Source organism: Arvicanthis niloticus, chromosome 1 (genome assembly GCF_011762505.2).
Source record: "Arvicanthis niloticus isolate mArvNil1 chromosome 1, mArvNil1.pat.X, whole genome shotgun sequence".
NCBI lineage: Eukaryota > Metazoa > Chordata > Mammalia > Rodentia > Muridae > Arvicanthis > Arvicanthis niloticus.
In genome coordinates this window covers 139,381,153-139,407,113 of record NC_047658.1, presented here as the reverse complement: position 1 = coordinate 139,407,113, position 25,961 = coordinate 139,381,153, and the positions used below count along the sequence as shown (strand labels likewise).

At 41.8% G+C, this 25,961-nt stretch overlaps 1 protein-coding gene across 4 annotated transcripts in view; it reads left to right on the top strand.

Annotated features, from left to right (window-relative positions):
- The first annotated feature begins 5,223 nt into the window (after positions 1-5,223).
- Asah2 (N-acylsphingosine amidohydrolase 2) overlaps positions 5,224-25,961 on the top strand; it is a 101,580-nt gene continuing 80,842 nt past the window's right edge. For 2 of the 4 annotated variants that reach the window (XM_076919065.1, XM_076919075.1), the window contains exons 1-2: positions 5,224-5,360; positions 11,135-11,212. The gene's annotated coding sequence lies outside the window, so the exon portion shown is untranslated. Of the gene's footprint in view, positions 5,361-9,143; positions 9,246-11,134; positions 11,213-15,251; positions 15,350-25,961 lie in introns of those variants that run through there. The other 2 variants (XM_076919070.1, XM_076919079.1) reach the window with 2 other exon arrangements.

The window sequence follows — 25,961 nt, the reverse complement described above, 5'->3', positions numbered from 1 at the left end:
GAGGAGGGAATGCCAATTGAGACAATACACAAGATCAGGCTGTAGGCAAGCTTGTAGGGCATTTCATAATTGATGTTGAACATGGAAAGGACCATTGTGTTGAACATGGAAATCGCCCATTGTGGGTGATGCCATCCCTGGGCTGTTGGTCCTGGGCTATTTAAGAAAGCAGGCTGAAGAAGCCATAAGAAATGAGCCAGTAACTGGTGTTCCTCCAAGGCCTCTATATCAGCCGCTGCCTGAGGATTCCAGCCCAGCTTGAGTTCCTGTTTTGACTGCCTTTGATGATGAACAGTAACATGGAAGTGTAAGCCGAATAAACCCTTCCCTTCCCAAGTTGCCTTTGGTCATGGTGTTTCATCACAGCAATAGTAATCCTAGCTAAGTCAGGTGGGTAGATTTGATAATTTACTTTTTAAGATAAAAATCTAAAAATAAATAAATAAATAAACCAACATATATTCTTGAAATAGTCAAGGACGAAACTATCTCTCAAAAGATGCAATGAAAGTTGGAGCCCTTCCCCAATATATATATACATACATATATATACATATATATATATATATATATTTACAATGATAGAGGCAGGAATATGGTGCAGTGCATGTCTGGATACTCTTTGTCCATTTTAGTCAGAATAACTAAACACACCTCAGTTACGCACATGGCCTAATTACACACAAGAAACAAACTACATCAGAATATTTAATAATAATAATATAATAATAATAATAATAATAATAATAATAATAATAATAATAATAATAGTTTTACCATTGACTTTGAGTTTCAGGAGGCCAATAGCCACATCATTGCCAGGTCTATGGGGCGTATGCTCATTGATCAGTACAAGGAAGCCTTTTGGCTTCTGGCTGGTGATCAGCTGTGAGAGAGAGCTTAGAAGGGACAGAGTTGGGATAAAGTATGTCCCAACACACACTTTCTATTCATAACAGGTAGATTAGCAGACAACATTATAACCAGTTCCATGAGCCTCCTGCATTCCAACTCAGCTGGGTTTATAAGCATTTGCAACTGTGAGAGGAGGGAGAAGAAAAGGAGGAGGAAGTAGGAGAGAAGGAGGAGGAGGAACTGAAGGGAAGAATACAGCCAGAAGGCTTTGTCCTCCAAGACACTCTACCCAACAACAGCAGAGGTGGATGGGACGTGGTGGACAGGAAGAAGGCTTTCTTTCTCCTGAAGAGAAAATGTTGGTGTGTTCAGCACACACAGCCCCACAGCCCCCACATGGTGTGAACACTCACCCGAGCCCAAATCCAAACAAAAGTGAAAAGGAGACAAGGAGGCTTCTGAAATATCATTTTCACATGTGGCAAGAATAAAAAATTGAGTTTGCCATACATCTGGGACAGCAAAACTATCCCCGAAATGTAAGTTGTTCAGTGCTAAATCACTACTGAAAACCAGAAGAAATGGTTTATTTCATTCTGCTTTATATTTTTATGTTCATTTCTAGTATGTGTCTTCATTGTCAACTTGACCAAATCTAGAATTACCTAGGACAGTGGTTTTCAGTCTTCCTAATGCTGTGACCTTTTAATACAGTTCCTTGTGTTGTGGTGACTTCCACCCTATGGGATTGTTTTTGTTGCTACATCATAACTGTTATTTTGCTACTGTTGTAAATCGTAATGTAAATATCTGTGTTTTCCAACTGCCCTAGGTGATCCTTGTGAAAAGGGGTCCATTGATAAGGTCAAAGGGATTGCAACCCACAAGTTGAGAACCACTGACCTAGGAGATTGTTGATAGCTGTGTAATGGTCCAGCCAGTGTGAAGTTAAAAAGTCCTCTGAGGGGGGAGTAAGAATGATTATAGGAAAGATAGAAGATGCAAGAGACAGGCATGGGAGGGCTAACAATAAATACCAGCCAGTAGTAAGTTTATTTCTCATAGCCTTCTTATACTACAGGACCATGGGAAGCCACAAACTAACAGAAACAATTTTGCTAAAATGTGCACAAGACATTTGTTCCCATCCCCCAAACCTCTCTGTTCCTTCCATCAAGGTCAGCCCTTAGCCTTGAGCCTCAGGTGCACCTCCTCTTATCATTCCATGCCTCAATAGGCCAGGAAGTCTGCCAATAGACCCTAACCTGCCTTGATGCTGTCTGACAGGCAGACTTTCTCTCTCTCTCTTTTTTTTCCCTCTGATTCAGAGACGTGGCAAACGACTCTAACATCTCCCCAATTTTTTATTTTATGCAAGCCAAAACTGTCTCAATTATTGGGGCAGGAAGATTGTACCTGTCTTAAGTATCCCCTCAGGAAGAATGGATCTTACCCAATCATCAGAACAATGAATCCTAGCATTCATGCCCTGTCTTAGATTGATCCACTTCTGAGAGAATGTTACCGATCTTTGACTACCTCTGCAATGGGAGATGTAACCTATTAGGCTACTGTTTTGAACTGTATATGATGGAGATCTGCACAGATGTTCAAAAAGGAGTGGAGGGCACACTTAATCACAGTAGCAACAGGCATAATCTTATAAACATTAGAGTACCCACGGCAAGTACTGAAAAGGCCAAATGAGTAAATGGAGACCAGATGCTCTTTCTTAATTGCTCTAACTGTGCAGAGACAGTGTTTGTAGCATCAGATTGCAGGGATTTAGCATCTTTTACCCAAATCATTAGATCTACTCAAAGTTTTCTGAATTTCATCCAACACTTGTAAGCCTCTATTTGTATACCAAGGTTCTGAAGCATTAACTGGAAGCATAACAAAATGAAGCCTTCTTATACTACAGGTTGATGAAATACAGTAACAGAAATTCCTTGTACAATGTCAGATACACAGTTAGTCAAATTATAGTCACTGCAAGTTACTTTGAATCTGAACCCACACAATTACTAACAGTACAATCGTCACAGGTTTCATTAAACAAATCTCTAGACATAGAAATATTCAGTGGCCCAATCATCAACACATGAGGCAAGGTTACACATGCTGTGACAAAACCTGACAAGAGACATGGGGTTGTTTCCAGAGTGTGCGGGGGTGGGGGTGGGGATAGGTAGGGGGGTGGGGGAGGGTTCCTTTTTGACCTAGCATTTCAGCTTGTAGAGTGGGACAACGGATGCCATATTTCTCTTCTATATCTGCTTCCTGCTGACATTAGGATGCTACAAAATGTCCCAGGAAGGCTGAAGTGCTAGTCTAAGGCTGGGCATTGAGGCATTGGTCAGAAGGATCTGATTAGCTGATCCAGATGAAGACAGGGAGCAATCACATTGGCTGAACTGGTCAACACCAGCTTTCAGCAAGTCCAGAGCAGAGCAGCTCCACAGTTGATCCCTGGATGGATTCTGTCATCCAGGTGAAAATCTGCTGAGACAAATATAGTCTAGGAACAAGAAATAAAATTTTCTAGCAATTGTGAAAGGTAAGAAATCCCAAGACCAAGGGAAACTCCCATTTTCAAGAACAGGCATATGTACTTATCTGTACTCCATTTGATCAGTGACAGGTGAGTCCAGGTCTTAGGACTCTTGATTCCCTAAAGTTTATGTGAACTTTAATTTGCAAAAGAATATACATTAGTATTTACCATTGCCTGGAATCCATATTTTAGAAATTTAGTTAACAGGTGTCTGTTAATAAGAGCTATAGGTTTACAGCTATAGATATATAGATTGAACATAGATGTTTTTAGCATGATGAGAAGCATCTTTAAATTTATATTCAGAAAACAACCAAAGGCAAATTAAAATTGTGACTGTGTAAAATCAGCTTGTGACTGAATTGTAAACTGCCAATGTTTTATTAACTTATCAGAACTCGATTGATCAATGTTAAAATTCTGAACTTTGAAATAGCAACAGCTTGTGGGGAGAGTATAAAAACACTGCCCACTTCTTCCCCCTTTTCTTCAATTTTTTTACATCTCTATAACTAGCATTTACATATCTTCAAACATCTTCCTGGACCCTCAAACATTTATAACTTGCATTTTGCAACTTCTGTTAGGGAAGACATTGGAGCTTGAATTTATGTAACTCTGATCTGACATCTATAAAAAGCTCTGATGATCCCTCTCAGAAGAACAGGTAATAGACATGCTTTTAAAAAGGATCATAAAGCCAAATTCTGCTATACCCAACATGGGGCTTGAACCCACCACCCTGGGATTAAGAGTTTCCTGGCCTATTGACCGAGCTGGCTGGGCTCTTTCAGTATCCTGTGGAAAAACACAAGCCTGCCATCTTCCTCTATTAATACCAGATCAGGACCATGCCATATGCCAGTAAGTGAGTCCTTCCATTTCACCTGGGTATAAGCGTGTTGTAGAAAGTTGTATAATGCCATAGACACTCAGCAGCAGGGAACTCCTTGGCATCTAAGATTAAAAATTCAAAATAAAATTGAAGGAGTATACAACTCCCTTCTTTTCATTTTATACAACTGCTTTTTTAGAGCTCCATGGGCTTGTTCCATAATTCTCTGTCCTTGAGGACATATGAAATTATGTATTTTATGTGGATTATAACTCACATTTTATAGATTTAATTAATATATAATCATATTTTTAACATATCTAATTTCATTCAACACACATAATTTTCATTTAAAGTATATCGTTAATATTTAATGTATTAATATTTATTCATTGTATATAATGCATACACTAACATATATAAATCATATTCAGTGTATATAATTTATATTTACTGTATATAATCTGTATTTATTCTGTATAATTTATATTTAACGTATAATTTATTTTTAATGTGGATAATTATATGTACACATGCATGTGTGGATATGTATGTAGTTATTAAGGATGGGTTATCTTCTGAAGACACTTGAATAAAGCATACATTTTTATAGACATGTTTCAATGTGCGTAATCCGTGACTCGTATGTTATGTTACTTTAGCCAATGTAAATTTGAGGCCGTTTGCGTGAAAGTCAGGAATCCTAACTGCCTGTCTGGGGAGCAGTCAGCCTGGAGGGGGCCTGCTGCCCCAGGAGGAGGGAGGGAGCTGCGGGAGGAGGGAGGGGCGAGAGCGCTCCAGAGGCCGCTGGGGCCGCGGGGTCCAGCACCCTCTCCTCCACCGCTTCTCTCCACTGGTTCAGTCGCCTGAGCCTTTTCTCTTCCCGCGTCCCGCCGCTGGTGCCATCTCCACCCCTGCCCCAGGGGTCTGTGGACGCCCCGGGCGGAGGGCGAGTGCGGAGCGGGGCCTGCGGGAGACCGAGACCAGCTCGCCCGCTGCGTGCCTCCAGAGCAGCTCCGGAACAGCTTACTTTCTGTTTCCAACTCTTTCAGACCGGGTCTGCCTCTCCAAAATCCACTTCTCCTAGCTCTAATGAAGGTTCAAAGGCTGAAGGTACCTACAGGCACTTTTACCTGGTCCATGCACATGATAATAATTTGAAATCTTTCCTCAACCTTCTTACAGGCTGCTAACTTTATTGTACCTTCCTCAGGAAACCAAGGACAAACCTTCTCTAGAAGGTCTCAAACAATTTATGTAATTGCTGTTGCTCTACTTTAACCAAGCATATTATATAGAAAGCATTTCTACAGAAAGCATACGGCCGTTTCCGTTTCCCATTTGTTTTCTTGACTTTTACTTTGTAAGATCTCCCATGCTTTTTCTGATTATCTGTCTTTTCCTATGTCTGTTACTCCGAGGAAATTCTCACCACACCTTTACGTTTTTCCGAGTGTTCAGTTTTTCCCACTTAATCCCCTACACTCTCAGAGCTGCCCTGTTCCGAGACACCACGCACAAAGTCCTCTGAGGGAGGGGGAGGGGGAAGGAAAGATAGAAAGAAGCAAGAAGAAGCAAGAGAAAGGTATGGGAGGGCCACTGGTAAATACTGGTCAGTAGCAAATTTCTCAAAAGTGTTTCTCAAAGCCTTCTTATGCTACAGGACCATGGGAAGCAAAGCCACAAGCTAGCAGAAGCAGTTTTGCTAAAATGTACACAAGACATTTGTTCCCATCCCCCAGACCTTTCTGTTCCTTCCACCAAGGTCAATGGGATCTTCAGTCCCTCCCTCTCCTTGAGTTTCAAGTGCACCTCCTTGTAATCATTACCTGCCTCAGCAGGCCTAGAACAGGCCCTGATCTCCCTTGACTCTACATGGCAGGCAGATTTCTCTCCCTCCCTCCCTCCCTCCCTCCCTCCCTCCCTCCCTCCCTCCCTCCCTCCCTCCCTCTCTCCCTCCCTCCCTCTCTCCCTCCCTCCCTCTCTCCCTTTCTCCTTCCCTCTTTCCTTTTCTCCCTCCCTCTGCTTCAGAGAAGTGGCAAACATAGCTGTGGGTGTATCTATGAGGGCTTTGCCAGAGAAGACCCAGGCTGACTGTGAGCAGTGCCATTCCATGAGATGGGAACCCTGACAGAATGAAAAGAGAGGAAGGTATCTCAATGTTCACATTCCCTCTCTCCCTGCTTCCTGGCTACCCTGGAAGTGCGTAATGCTTCCCTAACCATGGTCCCCAGGCCATGACATCCTGTACAAATGCATAGGGCCAAGGGACCATGGGATAAATATTCTTCTCTCAAGTTCTTTCTGCCACCTCTTGAATCACAGTCACATGAAAGTGTGCGTGTGTGTGTGTGTGTGTGTGTGTGTGTGTAATTCACTCTATTAGGAAGTAGTAACAAATTGAACAAGTATGCCACAGCTTAACTCTTTGTGAGCACTGGTATGAATTAAGCAACCAAGAATATTCTTACATAAACATACAGTCCTCAGGCTGTGATGCATGTATGTATGTTTTCCCATGGATAAATATGGAGGTGTGAATTGATGGGCTGTAGGGGTAGATTTATATTTAATTTTACTGGAAATTTCCTAGAGCAACTTCTTGGAAGGTTTTCTTGGTCTTAAATATGTTTGTGGACACAGGCACCCTGCTCCTCTAGCATGGCCAGATGTGGATTCTTTAATAAGTCCTTGGATCGTAAGATAACAAACAGTTGGGACACCCTCCTTGGATGTTCTGCGCTGAGCTAATAATATCCACCATTGTTACTGTTAATGTATTGTTATTGTTACTTTAGCTCCAGTCAGAGAGACATTCTATTTTTTTACTTGACAGAATAAAATAAAAAGATACGCTTTGCTGAGGTACCACATACTCAAAGGTGATGCTCACTATCTCTCACACGTTGAGCATACCTGTCATCTAGCTCCAGGTCAAGAATTAGGAAATGAGGCCAGCCATGCGCGTGTCACAGTAATTACAGGTGACAAAGCAAAATTAAAATGTCCAAATGGGTCTGTGGTGAACTTTACCGAACACCTGAGGAAGAACTTATGATCTTTCTCAATAGAACTGAAATTAGACATCCTGATACTCCTGTTCAGTTCCTCCCAGACTCCTCTGGTCACTTTATTGATAAGGGGCCCCCTCAGTGTCCTCTGTGTGATTGATTCTGTCGATTTTGATATCCCTTATCTCAGATTTCAGGTACAGGGCAGCCCTGACTGTAGGGTGGCTGGGAAGGAGGAGGAGACCCAGATTCTTCTGGCAGTCTGGTGACCCTTCTTACGGAATACATTTAAAGTGGGCAGCACATTTGCTGGCGTGAGGCAAGCTTCTGTGTGGTACCTGCTTCAGTGAGTGTCCCCCTGCTACCCAGGCGGGTTATGCTCTCCTCTTCACAGGTGGATTGCAGTCTTTTGCTGGAGCTCTGAGACTCCCAGGGTAGATGTAGTTTAGGCAAAGGAGGCCTTTGGAGCCTAGGAGCCCAGTTAGCAGATAATAAACCTCAGAAGACAGCCCTTGCCATTCCAGATGGCGGAGACGAGAAAGGGAGTCCCTAGCCACAGTTCCTGTTGGTCTTCCGTGTCTTCCCATGGAGGGATGATTACCTTTAATAACTCACTTTTTAGCAAACATTGTGTCACACTTCCCAGCTTTGTAGTTAGGTTTTTATTTCCTTCTGAGGCCTCAGCGGACTCTGTAGCCTGAAGAAAGCTAGGGGCTTGCCGTCCTTGGTTTATGTCTCGGCACCCCATGCAGAAACCCACTTAGAAGCCAGAAGATGCAGTCTTCTTGGGAATGCTAGGTATATTAATTAGTCTTCTGTATAGTGACACGGGTGTGGGGGAGAGGGGAGAGGTGAGGTAAACTGCAAAGACCTGAGCCAGGGCCAAGCATGGGACACATTCCTGAAATACCATCACTCCAGAGGCCTGAGGCCAGGACATGGGCATGAGGCTATGGGGACTTAAGGATTACCTGTCCCAAGAAGAAAAGGCCCCAAAGGAAACAATAAAACCAAAAGCTGATCCTACATCCCGGCTTTGCCTTCCACTTGTAAATCAACTCCCAAAAGCTCAGAAGAATGACATCTCCCCTACCTGCCCTGCTAGGAGCCCTAGTAACTGTCATGTAGATAAAGGCAATATTGCAAGAAGCTGTTTTTTTTTTTTTTTTGGGGGGAGGGGGTTTGCCTGGAGGGGCATTATGGGAAATATAAATATGGCTTTATATGTTTCTCCAAATTACTAGGGTATGTTTACTACATGTGAACTTGATTCCATCAAGTTGCAATCTTGTCCAGAAAACTGGAGGCATCTTCTTTCCTAGAATTTATGACCTTCATCCAAAACTCTCTTTACTTCAGTCTCTGCTATGATTGTCTAATTTCGTCTCTGCGGTGTGCAATTGATATCCTTGCGAATGAACTACTTGCTTTCCAAATCAAAGAGAACAAGCAGGTGGGGCTGAGCAAATGATGAAGTTCGTTCATGGTGCAAAAAGACAGCCTCTAGGGCAGTGCTTCTCCCTTCCTAATGCCTCGACCCTTTATCACAGTTCCTCATGTTGTGGTGACACCCGCCCCCCCACACCATGTAATTATTTTTGTTGCTATTTCATAACTGTAATATGAATATCTGATGGGCAGAATATCTGACATATGACCCCTGTGAAAGGGTCTCACTACCAAAAGCATCTCGAAGTGCAGGTTGAGAAACACTGTTCTAGGTGTTACCTTCCAAGTATGGTGCAAGGGTTCACCCATCAGCAGGCTCAGCAGGGTGCACCGTGCCTGCTGAATGAGTCAGCATGCAAGTGGTTAAGTTACAGAGCCTTGGCTTTCTGGGTTAGAGCTTCCAGCCTTCAAGAGTTAACCTGCAGCGGTGTTCTGAAGAGCCGGGCAGAGGATACACAGGCTCCCAGCAGGCACCCTGGTTTGCCCGTGAACGATATGATATGCGGTTCTGAATGAGCAGCTGCAGCAGCCGGTTTGGGTATGTGGCTTTGCTTTGATTGATGCTGTATTGTTTTCTCTCAAGAGAACAAAGCAATGCTTGTTCATGTTTGCAAACAAGGTCCCTTTGAGAAAGAGCAGTTGTCTATAAGCCTGCATTCTATTGTGAAAATAAGAGCGCAGGGTGCAGGGGTGAGCGTTAGCAGATTCTCCATCCTCATTTAAGCTGCTCCCGATGCTGATGCTGGGGGATTGTCTTTAAATTGATCCGAATTCTAGTGCTGCATGGTCAGGTCATTTGAATGTCATGATTGCAGTGGGATTCAAAAGGTATATTTTGCCATCTCTCCTATAAAGCTATACTCAGAGGTAAATATTTGAAGTTGTTTGTTGAATTGGTGGACTCAGGCAGCAGAAATACAATTTTCCTGCCCATTTTGGAAGACACGTTTTAAAAACCCAGACTCGGAGAGCAAACTTCTATAGTTCATGGTAAGCCAGAGTGAAGGAGGCCTTATCTAAGACAGAATGTTTTCCCCTCTCCTACAGCCTGACTACTTTAAGTCCCAGCGTACTGCAGTGTGACTTGAAACAACCTTCATCATGCAGTGGATTCTAATCAGTCTCTACAGTGCTCAGCTGGGTGCCGATCCGTATTACATCATGAACCTTTATTTTGTTCATGGAAGCATATCTGAAACTCAAAACAGACTAGAAATATCTTCAAAAGACTTGAGTGGAATTTCAAGGAATAGAAGGTTTTAGCTTAAAGTTTTTCAGAGTCCCGCTCTCCCTATATTTCAGGCACTAAGGTATGAGCCACAAGCTAAGATCACTGACTTTATCCCATTTGGCACTACCAGCTGATTAAAATGAGTTATCCTTTCCCCAGCATGGTGATCAAAAATCAATATTCAATCACCTAGAAATCCATACTGAAAAACCAATATTGAATCACCTGGAATATTTTCTTTTAAGTGTTTATAGTTTCTATTCATCTGTAATGTGTCCCTCAAATTCCTTTGATAACTAAGTTTCTCTTTGAAAAATCTGACCGCTGTTGAAAAACTTGGGCAAGCTGTCACTCTCAGGGACTGCCAGGTAAATCAACTGAGTGCCTTTATCAGATCATTTTGCCTGAAGCCACGGATATTTTGCTAAAGTGAAGGACAGGTGCTGACACCAGATCTGGAGCCTGGGCTCTTGAAGGCTACTGGTTGATGAGCAAAAGAAACTTGGGTGAGAGGCTTGGAACTGGTCACTGTGACAGTTTGGGGAAGGAGGACCACTGTGGTGTGAAGGTACAATCTAGAAGCACTGTATACAGTGGTGAGGGTGAAGATTTTTGCAAACTTCCAGGAATGCTTAGTGCAGTTAAAACACAGGAGAATCGTTGTTCAGGTCTCCAACTTTCCTTCAATCTCTTTTCTAAAGGTTCCCCCAACTCGGACACCATATTGAATACTACTACCACACACACACACACACACACACACACACACACACACACACACCACAGAGGGGGGGAGGGGGAGGGGGAGGGGGAGAGTTTTGTTTTTGACTTTTTGACAGTTTTTCCCCATTTAGTATAATGTCAGTCAGTTAACAGATTTGTCCTGTATAGTCTTTATGTGGAGATATGTTTCTTATATTCCTACATATTCTGGGATTTTTATCATGAAGAGATGTTGAAGTTGGCCAAAAGGTATTTGTGCATCTATGAATTGTGTATTTTTTAGCCTTAAGCCCCTATGTGTTTTGTATTGTCTTGATTGGTCTGTGTATGTTGAACCAACCTGGAATTCCTGAGATGGAACCAACTTAGTCACGGGATATGATCTTCATGTTTTCATGAAGAGTTTGGGCAAATATGTTAGTTTTAAAAAAATATTTACTTTATTTTTATTATGTGTCTGTCTCTTTGTGCAGGTATGTACGCATGAGCGCTGGTGTGCGGAGAGACATCAGATCCTTTGGAGCTGGAGTTCCAGTAGTTGTAAGCACCATGTAAGTACCTCAGTGTGGATGGGAGAACTGAGATCCTCTGGAAAAGCAGTGCATGCCCTTAATCACTGAGCCATCTCTTCAGGCCTGCAAATATTTTATTCACCTGCGCTCAGGAGAAGTGGCCTACAGTCTTCTGTTTGCGTCTGTGTCCTTATCTGGTTCGTGTGTCAGGGCAATACTGGCTTCACAGAATGAGTTTGTTGCTAGTGCTCTGCCTGGTCTGTCTTGGGAACAGCCTGAGGAGTGATGGTGATGACTTGAAGACTTGGTGGGATCCAGCAGTGAGCCCCTGTAGGAAACTTTTCTGTGTGGGCAGATATTTTCATCACTGTTTGACTATTGTTGCTTATGGATCTGTTTAAATTGTTGATATCTTCTTGATTTAATTTAAGCGAGTTATTTGTATAGGGATTTACTCATTTCTCCTAGCCAGTTTTTAGGATTGCATTTTCAAAAAGCTCCCTAATTGAGACACTGGATTTCTTTGGACTTTGTTATAGCATTATATATATATATATATATATATATATATATATATATATATATACACACACACACATATATATGTGTGTGTGTGTATATACATATATACGTATATATACATATATACGTATATACATATATGTGTGTATATATACACATACATATATACATACACACATATATACACACATATATATACATATATACACATATATACACACACATATACACTATTTATATCTTCAAACATCCAATTTTGTATTTAATTGATTCAACGTGTTGTTTTTTCATTGGTTTCTGCCCTTGCCATTTTTATTTCTAGCCTCTTACTGCTTTGGGGGGTTTAGGCTGTTCTTGTTTTTCTAAAACCTCGACGTTTATCATTGGTTATTTATTTGAAATATCTGTGAATATTTTTCCTAATGTAAGCATTTAAAGCTATAAACTTTACCTCTTAGAACTGTCTTGTTTCTACCTCAAAAGTGCTGATAAATTATGCTTTATTTGATTATAGAAGCATTTAAAGAGGCCTTTCTGGTTTTGCTGATGATCTGCTGGTCATTTGATAGCATATATTTCATTTTCCTAGTATTTGTCTACTTTCTGTGGTTTCTCTTGCTATCTGTCTCTCATTCTACACCACTCTTAAGTTACTAAAAATTATTGTGATTATGTTGTACTTGTTAAGACTTGACTGCTGAACATGTTCTATTTTAGAGGATGTTCCACAGGTTATTGAAAAAGAAATGTGTATTTCACACTCTGTATCAATCTATTAAGTCAATTTGGTCTATGGTATGACTTAACCCAGAGGCTTCCTTTATTGTTGCTGGTTTCCCCCCTCCCCCCACTTGGTTTGGATGACCTATTTAAATATAAGACTAAGGCATTGATGTTACCCACTGTTATTGTAATCAATCAAACATGTAATGCTCATTAGTCTCTCTTTATGGTATTGGTGGCCCCACCACGCAGTGCATATATAGTTACAGTTGTTATTTCTTCCCAATTATTTTTCTTTTCTTTATAAACAGGTAGTAGCTTTCATCATCTCTCCTGACTAATTTCAATTTGAAATCTTCTCTATCAAATCTCAGGATTACTACACCAGCTTGCTTTCAGCTTCCACTGGGCTTGAAAGACTGGCTTTCACACTTTGACTGTATGTGGGTGTCTTGCTGATGAGGTGTGGTGGCGTTTTTGTTTTGTGTTGTTGGTTTTTGTTTTTGTAGGCAATTAACAGTGGTCTTGATTTTAATTTGGTTGACTAGTTTGCTTTTCCTTACTGGTAAGAGGAAGCAATTACATGAAAGGCATTGTTTACTAATTCTGGTAATTTTCTTTGTTTTCTGGCTAGTCATGTTATTTTCATTTTTTAAAATGTTTATTTATTTTATGTATATGAGTGTTTTGCTTGTTTGTATGTATGTATGTGTACCACATGCATTCCTGGAGCCCTCAAAGGTCAGAAGATAGCACTGGTTCCGCTAAAACTGGGGTTAGAGATGTTCTAAACTACCCTGTGGGTCCTGAGGATCAAACCAGGGTCCTCTGGTTCCATGGGCAGCATGTGTTCCTAAATGCTGAGCCCACTCTCCAGCCCTGTGCTTTTTCTCTGCTTGCTCAGTGTTCTAGCTTCTAGATTAATTCACTTGTAGCTTTCCATTGTTGTTTATTCCCTGCATGAAGTTCATTCCTTCGTGTGCTGTCTTGATTCAGACTTTTCGTACTCTCTGTATCTGTATATAATATTAAGTGTCTTCAGCAGCTAAGGGCTCATGAACTGCCTTTGCGTGCGCTTGTCTTCACCAACTTCAAGAGATGGAAGATGATAGCTTTGCTCGGTGTAACATTTTGGTGGCAGTTATATACTTTGGGGATTCCATCACTACATGGGTACCTGCCTTTTAGTATGAGAGCTGGTGTTATTCTGTTTGCCTTTATAGGCAACCTAATGCTTTTCCCCTTAGAGACTTAATACTGACTTTTTTCTTTGTGCTTTTGCTGTATTGATTACAGTATGTTGTGAGGACGTTATTCTCTGGTCATGTCTACTTGGGGTTATAAATGCCTCTTATCTTTAAATGTCCATTTCTTTACCTGGTTTTGAGAAATTTCTGCTGTAAGTTTGTTGAATAAATTACCTGTCAAACAAATTACCTTTTAATCTTAGCTCCTGCTACCCATTGGATTCTGAGGTTTGTTCTTTTGTTTTTTTTTGTTTATTTTAAACTGATTTTATGTATGAGTTCTTTTTAAAATTTTTTTTAGGATATTTTATTTACATTTCAGATGTAATCCCCTTTCTCTATTCCCCCCCAACCCCCTATCCCATCTCCCTCCTCCTGCTTCTATGAGGATGTGCCCCCACCCACCCTTCCACTCCCACCTCCCCACCTACGATTTCCCCCACACTGGGGCATCCAGCCTTCACTGGACCAAGGACTTCCTCACCCACCTATGCCCGACAATGTCATCCTCCCCTACATATATAGCTGGAGTCATGGGTCCCTCCCTATGTGCTCCCAGACTGGTGGTTTAGACTCTGGAAGCTCTGGTTGGTGGGTATTGTTGCTCTCCCCATGGGTCTGCAAACCCTTTCAGCTCCTTCAGTTTTCTCTCTCACTCCTCCATTGGGAACCCCATGATCAGCTCAATGGTTAGCTGTGAGCATCTGCCTCTGTATATTTCAGGCTTTGGCAAACCTCTAAGGAGACAGCTGTATCAGGCTCCTGTCAGCATGCACTTCCTGGCATCAACATCAGCATCTACCTTTGGTGACTGCACAAGGGATGGATACCCAGGTGGAGCAGTCTCTGGACAGCCCCTCCTTCAGTTTCTGTCCCACACTTTGTCTCCATATTTGCTCCAATGAGTATTTTATTACCCCTTCTAAGAAGGACTGAAACACCCACCCTTTAGTCTTCCTTGTTCATGAGCTTCATGTGGTCTGTGAGTTATATCTTGGATATTGCGAGCTTTCGGGCTAATATCCAATCATCAGTGAGTGCATACCATGTGTGTTCTTTTGTGATTGGGTTACCTCACTCAGGATGATATTTTCTAGTTCCATACATTTACCTAAGAATTTCTCAAATTCATTGTTTTTAATAGCTGAGTAATATTCCATTGTGTAAATGTACCACATTTTCTGTATCTATTCCTCTGTTGAAGGACATCTGGGTTCTTTCCAGCTTCTGGCTATTATAAATAAGGCTGTTATGAACATAGTGGAGCATGTGTCCTTGTTATATGTTGGAGCATCTTCTGGGTAAATGCCCAGGAGTGGTATAGCTGGGTCCTCAGGTAATGCTATGTCCAATTTTCTGAGGAACTGTCAAAATGATTTTCAGAGTGGTCGTACCATCTTGCAATCCCACCAACAATGGAGGAGTGTTCCTCTTTCTCCACATCCTTGCCAGCATCTGCTATCACCTGAGTTTTTGATCTTGGCCATTCTGACTGGTGTGAGGTGGAATATCTGCATGTACATCTGCATGCCAGAAGAGGGCATCAGATCCTATGTGGTTGCTGGGAATTTAACTCAACCTCTGGAAGAGCAGCAGACAATGCTCTTAACCTCCAAGCCATCTGTCCAGCCTGAGGTTTCTTTAGATCCCATGGCACCGTCTTGGACTTTGTGGTCATGCTCAGGTTTGTTTGTTGTTGTTTGCTGGTGTTGCCTTTATCTTCTGTCTTTAATATTCTCTCTTCTTCTTGGTTGAGTTGGTTAGTGAGACTTTCTCTGCATTTGTAATTTGGTTCATTGAATTTTTCTTTTCTAACATTTCTATCTTTTTGAAATCTCTATTTCCTTGTGCACATTCCCTTTCTCTTGGAGTGGTTTGACCAAGAAGAAGCATAAGTTTGGATTCTCTACTTCAAACCCCTGTGTCTTCTGCCTGCTACTTACAAAAGGCAGAGCCAAACTCCGTGTTTATTGACTAGCACAGAAAACACAGCATAGGAATAGATGAAGGAGTTCTTACAGAGTTTTACAAGGGAAGAAACTATGTACTAATACAACTCACCTAGAATAGCACTCAGACTGCAAATACATATTACTAACATCCACATGCTGCCTCCAACATTTAGGGAATATTTGTCTTGTTGTGATTGCTTTTAACTTATTGATCTATTTCAGCATATTATTAACTTGGTTGCAAGGAGTTTAGAGATATTTTCAGGAAAAAAATGTATTACCTGGTCTTTGATGATTTTTCATCCATACCCTGAGCTCCCCCCCCCCCCCAGTCCCCTCTCCCTCAATTCATTTTATTACCTTTTTCCCTCTGTTGTTGTCAAATTTATTCTCTGGGTCCTGTATTTAATTCATCTGATTATTTATATCTTTGAGGTCAATGATCAAAGTTTTACTACTAATTTTTGTGATCTCTGACTGACTTCCTACCCATTTTAGAATCTGAATTCAGAAGTTGAGGAGGTAGCATCTTCTAGAGAAGTCATGTCTTGCTTAGAAGTCACCTTGGGCTTTATTTGTGGGTCAAAAGAGTTTTTTTTTTTTTTTTTTTTTTTAGATTTATTTGTTTTTATTTTATGTATATGAGTGTTTTGCCTTTATGTATATGTATGCTCTTGCCTGGTGCCTGTGGAGTCAGAGGAGAACACTGATTAGTTATTGCTCTGCTGGTGGAACAAGCCAGTTCAAGCCAGACTATATTATATTAAATGCAGGTGTATTGAGAAGCTGCTCTCCAGAGAGTTCACTGTCTCCAAGGATTGATGCCAGGGAAGTCACCATGGGGGTCCCAGGGTTGGGGGGAGAAAGAGAGAAAGGGCATGTGCTCAGAGAGAGAAGAGAGAAAAATGAAGAGGCCGGGGTGGGAGGAGACCAAAATGTCTGGATTATAAAGGACAGAGGCTCTGGGGCCATGCCTTTCTAGATCCTGCTTAAAAAAAAAAAAAAAAAAAAAAAAAATCAGGAAAGTTCAGGGTTCAGGGTTGGGAATAGGGGACTGAGGGATGCTGGGAGAACCTACTTGGAGGTCAAGTCTGCTTTGGTATTTGAGATATGCACCTCAGTTTCTTGGCCACAGGGTCTGAAACCAAACTAGCACTTCTCTGGAAGTGGAGTGCTATTGAGCGTGGTTGTGAGCCACCACATGAGTACTGGGGACTGAACACAAATTCTCTGGAAAACAAGTGCTCTAAACCAGTGAGCCCCGTTGTCTCCAGCTCCGATGGGTGGCTCTCTTTAGAGCAGCCTGCTTTTGAGTGGCAAATGCTTAATCTCCAATTCTGCTCAGAGAGAGAAAAAACGAAGGGTGTACAAGATCTAAAAATTCACTGTTAATCAACCAATACCTACAAACATGTCACTGATGATCAAAAAATGGAAAATGAAAAAATTAGTGTAGAGTGTATTATAGAATCATTTTAAGTGTGGAAACAGTAAATGATTAAGGTAGGGGGAGGTAGTGAAATGGGAAAACTAATTTTCTTTTAAAGAAAACAAGAAATAAAAAAAATTTTTAAATCCTTGCAATTTTTGGACTAGACAGGTTTATCTCACCCACCAGAGACTCTCCCTCCTGCATCCCCTGGCATGGCTAGTTCTAATTGGGGGTGTCTGTCAGGTGCTTTGGATCTGGAGGGAGTGACCACAGCACTGACATCAGTACAAGCAGAATCCCTGCCTTCCTACCTTCTCTAAACCCTTACATGATTTCAGTGCTGGAGAGATGCAGCTGTGGGTGTGTGTGTTCATGCTCTCTGGCAGTGATGACAGACAGGATCCAGTGGTTGATTCATCCAGGAATCTAAGGTCTGCTTCCAGACAACTGCCAAGGGTATTTTCCATGCACTTCAGTGTTAGAGTACCCTCGCTGGTTTGTCAGGGACTGACCTTCCTTTCTATGGTCATCTCCTAAGGTCATCCCTTACTCTGGAGCTGGAGCAGGTTAAATCCTGTTTCCCTGATCTGTGATTGTCTCTCATTTCTATGCTCCAGGGTAGATGAGTTTTAAACACAACTTCTGTCGCAGGATGACACCTGACCAGTGTCTGCTAAGTACTTGACTTAGTGACAAAATGGGATTCCTCTCCACAGCTGACCCCTGGCTCCAGAATCACTCTGTTACCAAAACCAACAATTGGATTTGAGGCTCACAAGGACACTGGTGGGCCCATCTACAGGCTCCCTGCTGCTCTCTTCACTAGGGCTGCCTGACTTCCCTCTTGGATGAGGCATCTCTTCATTCCTCACCAGAGGATTTCAGTGCTAGCGTTGAGTTTTCCTTGGAGAGTTTCCCACCTGTGTTCTGTCCATCTTTATCCTAGCAGTTTCCAGTGCTTCTGTCATGACTTTTGTAAATTTTCAAAGTTCTTCCTCACTCTGGGATAAACTATCCTTTCCTATGTGGACTCTTCTTACCCAGCTCACTCAGAGGCAATTTCTAGATTACTCTCTAACCCAGAAACTGCCACTGAACATTCTTGGGAGTGCCTGTCATTTGACAGGGTGTCATGATAATAGTTGGAATGAAAACATACAGATATGAATTCAAAACTGATGTTTCCTATTTATTAAGCATTTGAACCTCCTCAAGTGTTAGTTGCTTCATTTGCAATCATGTGATCCTGTATACCAATGTCTGGGATGGTCTTGAGGATGCTACCTCAATGCCAAATTGCCTCGTGGAAACAGACTCATCGATAGAAAGCATCAGGATGTGTAAGCACACGATGCTTAGGAGAAAGATGTGGGCCAAGCAACTTCTGTGCGATGTACCACACAGTCTCTCTGTATTCCTTCCCTAATTCTATGAAGTGGTTTTTCTAGAAAGGCATGGCCCTTCCTCATCACTGCTGTCATCCTGTAAGGAGCTGCCTGGAAACATTGCCTCTGTTTAAGCAGATTCCAGAAGCTGTCTCTGGAAGGTCTTCCACCATCTTTCTGCAATGAGATTTTCCCAGTCTCTTTATTCCCAGTCAGAGAAAGAAGTACCTTTTTGTTCACAAGAGGTATGAGAGATAAAGAGATATCAGTTTCTAGAACCAATTCAGTATGGGAAGGGAGGAAATGAAGTAAGCTGGTCTGGACCAGCCCAGATGCATTAGGCGTTCCATAAAATCAGGGGGAAACGGATAAGCCAATTATTCATCTCCAGTTTCAACATTCCCACTGGAATCTGCTCACATCTCAGATTTGACTCCCTGGGAAATTTTCTGGAGAAGCAGGAACTCTGGCACTCTTAGCTGTTATACCAAAGGCCATTTCTGACCTTGACACTTAATGTCTTCTACTCTGATGTTCTGACATTCCCCATGAGAGACTTTGTATCACATTTCTCTCAAAAGTTGGCTCTAATAACAGCTGTACCTGTTTTTCAAGGACACGGCTCCTCATACCTAGGAATAATTTCAGCTTCAATAGCATCCACAGCCAGTGAGTTCACAGAGAGGCAGTGTCAGTAATGTCCTGGGGACAGAGAATCAGGTAGGTGCTCTCGGAACTCTGCAAAGACTTGACACCATGGAGGACCTTGGCAAAGCTCCTGGAACCAGCCTTGATCTATATTATCATTGTAAGCAACATTGTTTGATTGATTCAGCAGCTGGGGCTGGTCTAGGAAGAATGGAAGGCATAAAGAAAAGGCTCACACCACACTAGTCATACAAAGCAAAGACAACTACATTAGTTACAGAACTTCGGTAGCCATGGAAGGATCCAGGGATCTACACAGTATGCCAAGCTTTGAGGTTATTGTTGTTTCCTGAGGCTGTGCTTGAGAGATAGCTCCTAGGTGACTTGACACAATGACAGTGGTATGTTGAGGACAGCTTGTATTGGCTGGTTAGAGCTAATTACTCTACTGACCCGGCTCAGGCTGGCTTTTGGGAATTATCTTTTGACTACTGGAAATCAGCAGTGCTTGAAATCTGCACAGAAATGGACAAATGTTATACATCAAAACTCGTTATCCCTTAATAGCTGGGTTGAATATTTACCAATTGTCTAACAATACTTGTTGCAGAAAATTTTGGATAGAGAAATGATGTGCTCTTTTAAGACACTGGGAGAAGCCGGGCGGTGGTGGCGCATGCCTTTAATCCCAGCGCTTGATTCTCTGGATTTCCTTAGTGTCTGTTGTTATGTTCTGTTTACATTTGTAATTTTTGTTGTATATTTTTTCTACCTTTTAGTTAGTTTGATAAGGGTTTGTCAATCTTACTGATTTTCTCAAAGAACCAACTCTTCATTTTATTGATTCTTTGTATTGATTTTGTTTTTGCTTTGTTTCTATTTTTCTAATTTCAGCCTCAAGTTTGATTATTTCTTGCTGCCTTCCCTTTTTGGGTATGATTCTTTTTTCCTTTTTGTTCTAGAGCTTTCAGGTATGCTGTTAAGTTACTTGTATAAGATCTCATTCATATATATGTGTATATATATATATACACTTATATATATATATATATAAGTGTATATATATATATATATACAGTGCACTTGCACTGTATCCTGTAAGTTTGGGTATGTTGTATTTTTAGTTATTCAATTCTAGAAAGTCTTTGATTTTTTTAAATTAATTTTGTCTTGACATGTTAGAACTTAGGTAAAATATTAAGACCTAGATTGAATGTTAAGGCCTACCTAGGTAACAGTTACCTGGCTAGACTGCCATTATAAAGAAACTTTCTCATATGTTTCTGTGTTTCTAGGAAACTTACTAATGATGAGATTGATTACATATTCTCTTATGTTCTGTGCCCTTGGAAACCAATCGTGATAGAAGTCAGTAGAATTGTTTTGTATAGTTACCCACAATAAACTTGGACCCAAACCAACCACCCATCAGCACTTCCTGCACCTGTGTATAAGCTTCCCCTGGAATGGACCCCAACATAAGAGAGACATCTGCACCAATATACAAAACTATTAGAAATAAGACTTCCATTTTGAGTGATAGTCAAGTAAAATTTTAAGTTCTGAACATCTCCCTGGGAACTGACATCCTACTTAGCAGAATAAACATATATATGGGTAACTGACATCCTGGTTGGCAAGTTAAGACATCATTGTTGAACAAAAGTCCCATTCTGGTAGACAAGTTAGGACATGAATGTTAGACAAGGCAAGTCCCCTGCCGCGGTTACATACCCCAACCAATGAAAATGTTTTATTCATTCAAGAATAAATGTACAACAAAGTCCTGTTCCTAAGGAAATTCCCTATCCCTAAATCCTGGCTTGTGAAATAACTTGGCACAGATGTTTGTAGATTTAGGGCTTAAAATTCCTGTAGGATCTTAACTTGGGTCATGGTTCAGTTACTTAATCTGTACCATAGGTCTGGCAAACCAGTCCTGGAGTGTATGCTCAACAAACTATACCTGTCTGACTGAGACCAGTGTTTGTGTGACTTGTGAGGCCATTTCCCGACCCCAACAAACTCATTCTTTGTTCAGTAGTCAGTTGCTCAGTTTTAATAAGTTTGTAAACTTTCTACTGTTTCTGTTGTTATTGATATCCAGTCAGATAGAATGCAGAATGTTATTTCAATTTTTGATATTTGTTGAGACTTGCTTTGTGTCTGAATATATGATCATTTTTAGCTAAAGTTCCTGGAGATGTTGGATTTTGTCTGGATGACTCATCTATTGCCAACATGGGGGTACTGAAGTCTCACACTATCAGTGTATGAAGGTCAGTATGTGATTTACACTGTAGTACTGTTTCTTTTATGAACTCACGCTTCCTTTTGTTTGGTGTATGGTTCTTAAGAATTCCAATGTCCTCTTGATAAAATTTTTTCTTTGGTAAGAATGTAGTGTCTTTCCCTATCTCTTCTGATTAATTTTGGTTTGAATTCTATTTTGTCAGATATTAAATTGGCTAGATCAGCTTGCTTCTTAGGTCTATTTGTTTGAGATATCTTTTTCCATTTTTTTTTTTTTTTTACCCTGAAGTGATATCTATCTGTGATGTTAAATTGTGGTTTTTGGATGCAGAAGGATTGTTCCTGTTTTCACAGCTATTCTGTTAGTCTGTGTCCTTGATTGGGGAATTGAGATGATTGGTGTTGAGAGCTGTCAATGAGAAGTATTTGTTTCATTTTGTTTTAGTTTTGGTTTTTGAGACAGGTTTTCTCTGTACAGCCGTGGCTGTCCTGAAACTCTGTAGATCAGGCTGGCCTTAAACTCAGAGCTCTACCTGTTTTTGCCTCTTAAGAGCTGGGATTAAAAGGGATTAAAGGTATGCTTCACCACACAGTGTTTGCTAATTCCTGTTATTTTATTGTTATTGTTGTTGGTGGTGGTGGTGGTGAGGGGTGTGTGTGTGTGTGTGTGTTTTCCCTCTTTTGATTTGCGGGTCTGGGGTTATTTATTTCTTGTGTTTTCTTGGGTGTGGTCAACCTATTTAGGTTGGAATTTTCCTTCTAGCACCTTCTGTAGGGATGGATTTGTAGATAAATATTGCTTAAATTTGGTTTTATCATGGAATGTCTTATTTTCTCCATCTATTGTGATTGAAAGTTTTGCTGAGAACAGTAGTATGGGCTGGCATCTATGGTCTCTTTGTCTGTAGAACATCTATCTAGGCCCTTCTGGCTTTTAGTCTTGACTGAGAAGTCTCTGAATAGATCTGCCTTTATATGTTATATCATCCTTTTCTCTTGCAGTTTTTAGTAGTCTTTCTTTGTTCAGCATATTTTGGGTTTTGTTTATTTTATTCTGAGGGGAATTTCTGTTCTGGTACAATCTATTTGATGTTCTGTATGTTTCTTGTACGTTGATAGGTAGGCAACTCTTTCTTTAGGTTAGAGGCATTTTCTTCTATGATTTAGTTGAGAATATTTTCAGTGACTTTGAGCTGAATTTCTTCTCCTTCCTCTGTTTCTATTACTCTTGGATTTGTGTGGGTCTGCATCAGTTCCTCCACTGGGCACAGCCTCTTTGGGTGTCAGAACACTGGGAATTTGACTCTGCGTATCCACTCTGCTGCTAGGCTATAGGGAGCACATGGCTCCACTGAGGGTGGGGGAGGTGGAGGTGGGAAAGTACAATCTGAGACATGGGAAAGCAGGAGCTGGTTCAAGGGTCCCTGGGCTGTAGAGTTCTTAGTCTTTTGGACATCCAGGCACCACTGGGAGTCAAGAACTGGGTCGGGGACCTATAGGGATGGGGACAGCATCTAGCCCTGGGACTGGGGGTTGCGGGGAGGAAAGCTCTGGCTTTCCCCAGAAGTGATTGTTCTTATCTTGGCAGAGGTGGTGGCTGTGGCTGGGAGAACAGAGGGGTCTTTTACTGGAGAATTAAGCTGTGGCTCTGTAGTCAAATGCCTTCTCTATGGCTCCGCACAGCAGATCTTGGTGAAAGAGACAGTCCATGGTTCTAAACAGTTTATTGGTTGTTCATGACATAAAATGGATGCATAACTTACCATACCCACTTCTCATGGTAGACCTGAGATTAAGTATCTTTTGCAGGGAGGAATATCTGGGAAGGGAAGTTTATTGGCTAAGCCCTTTGGGCCTCTAGGTACCTCATTAGCATGGAGAACTCTGTTTTGGGCCTATGTGGCCATAGGACTCACTTCTTTTATATGAGGACCATGGCACAAGTTACAGGTCAGGAGTCTGGCAGGGAGCTGGGAGTCACCTAAGTCTCAGGTGTGTGCCCACCCAGTCTCAACTTGCTCTACCTTACCAAACTTCCTGGCATGGTTTTACCGTCCAATATATATGGTCTTTTCTTAGTGTCCCAGATTTCCTGGATGTTTTGTGCCAGGAGTTTTTTTAGAGCTAACATTTTCTTTGGCTAAGTTTTCTATTTCTTCTATTATGACTTCAATGCCTGAGATTCTTGTGACTTCTTCCATGTCTTGTGACTACAAGGTAAGGAAGGACGTTGATGAGGCTTGCTGCTGAGTTTCCTGTTGGGGGTTTCTAAATTTCTCATTTCCACTTTTACCACACTTTGTGTTTTCCTTATTGAATCTATTTCCTCTTTCAGGTTTTGAGCTGTTTTATTCATTTCCTTCCTGTTGCTCTGTGTTTTTATTGATTTCTTTAAGGGATTTATTAATTTTCTCTTAAGGCTCTCTATCGTATTCCTAAAGGCTATTTTTACAGTCTTTGTCTTGTGCTTCAGCTGTGTTGTCATACACAGGGCCTACTGTTGTAGAGTTACTGGGGTCTAGAGGAAACATACCATCCTGGCTATTACTGATTGTGTTTTACGCTGGTTTTTAGCTATCTGTATTGAGGATGATTGTAATTCTAGATGCCAACATCTGGTCTTGTCTTTGTTGGGTATGTGTTTTGTTCCTTGGTTTCTGTTGCCCTCTCTGGTTCCTGGGGAGGTGCAGTGGCTGTATGTTGCCTAGTAGGGAATCCTGGGATCCTGCTAGGTGTAGCCACTGGGGGTTCTGGGTAAAGTGGTTTTCTAGGCTGGCACTTAGGAATGAGGATAGGCTGGGGTGGGGCTGAGAAGATCCACAGGAGGGAGGAAAGCAGGGTTTTCCATCAGAATCTGCTTAGTCCTCTGTGAATGGGCTCAGAGAGTAAGAAGAACCCCAACAGGTAGTCTGCTATAGAGCTGGGGGGATGATATTGGGGGATTGGATATGGAGGAGAGGAGGAAGATCTGAAGCTTGATTTTCAGCTTCTCTGGGATGGCATACTAGCTTCTTTGGCACGCTTGCCTGGTGAGTTCTCAGGGAATGCTTGCTGAGGCTGAGGGCTGGGATAATAGGATTAGTAGGGGTGGAAGGTTGGCAAGGCAGATCTGTGTGATCCATTGGAGATGGCTGGGGGCGGGGTAGGGGGGACAGAGAGGAGGGGAGGCCACAGCAGACAGCTTTGTGGTCTTTTCCAGAAGTGGGAGAGAGACTGGAAAGTTGGATTTAGAGGAGATGAAGATGTGATGAAGATCTGAAGTTAGGCTACTTGCTTCCATGGCTGAAGTGGCCTGTGGTTTCCTAGGGAATGCATGCTGGGGTTTAGGGCTGGGAGAAAGCAATGAATAATGGGAAGTTTGGAGGGGAAGATCTGTGTGAATCACAGGAGAAGATGGGGGTAGGGTGGAGGGGAGGCCACATCAGGTAGTTTGTCATAGAACTGGGAATGAGGGTGGGGGAATGGTTTTGGAGAAGAGGAGGAGGAGGAGATTTATAGTTGGCCTACCTGTTTCCCTAGCAGGAGTCTTAGATGCAGTGTCTTAAGGAGTTAATGGGAGAAGAGTGGGCAGGAGTATAGTCACAAAGCTGGCACCCATATCTAATTCTTCATCCTGCCTTAACTATGGTGATCACCCAGGGTGTGAGTGTGACAGTATTATCTATGGACATAGTCTTTTACACATTGAAAGAGATTGAGGACTCTAGTTCTCGGCTGAGACACATACAACACATTCAATACAATACATACAGTACAATATAGATTTTGTTGTACTTTACAGGGCTTTGTTTGGTTTTGATTCCTGCACATTGCCTGGTGCTCACCCTTATATGTCTTCCTGGCAAAAGTCATTTTTGCCCTTCAAAGTCCAGTTGGAATTCTACTTTTTTAAATGATGCTTTCCCTGAGAGTTTCTAAACTAGATATGAGCCTAGGTAATATTATGTTTTGTTTGTGAGCTTAGCCTTTATGGGCTGAGCCATCCCTCTAGCCTAATATTATGTGTAACCAAGCATGATATCTATTGTGTGACTGTTTTTCTGCAGGGAGAAAGCTCTTTAAGTCTCCCTGGAACTCCATTTTCTCTCTCTTGATTATCTTCGGGGCTTTCCACATACCACATCTCCTATTAGTTAAAGAGCATCACCAAAATGGCTACAGTTCTTGGCCTCACCCAGAAACTACACCCTCTGCAGTGTCACTCCCATCTGGAGGTGGGGAGCACTCTTCTTCCCCTTGAGTCTGAGATGGTCCTAAAACTGGCTTTGGCCAACAGGCTGCAGGGAAAGTTACTCTGGGCCAGTTTTAAGCCTTGACACTGAAAAGGCTTGCTAGTTTCCACTCATTCATTGAAGCTTGCCCAGATGCCATCAGTGCAAACGTCTGCTGAAAACAAAACAAAACAAAACAAAACAAACAACAAAATCCAGATCTATCTGATGGAGCCCTTCCTAAGATGAGTGACTCCCATCTAACCCCCATCCAACCTAGCATCTCTGTGGATGCCATACAAAGTCTCAGATGACAGCTGCTCAGCTGGCCCAGTAGTGCGAGCTCGGGAAATTATTACTTTTAGCTAGTAAATGATGGAGTGGTTTGTTAAGCAGCCACAAATATTGATAGACT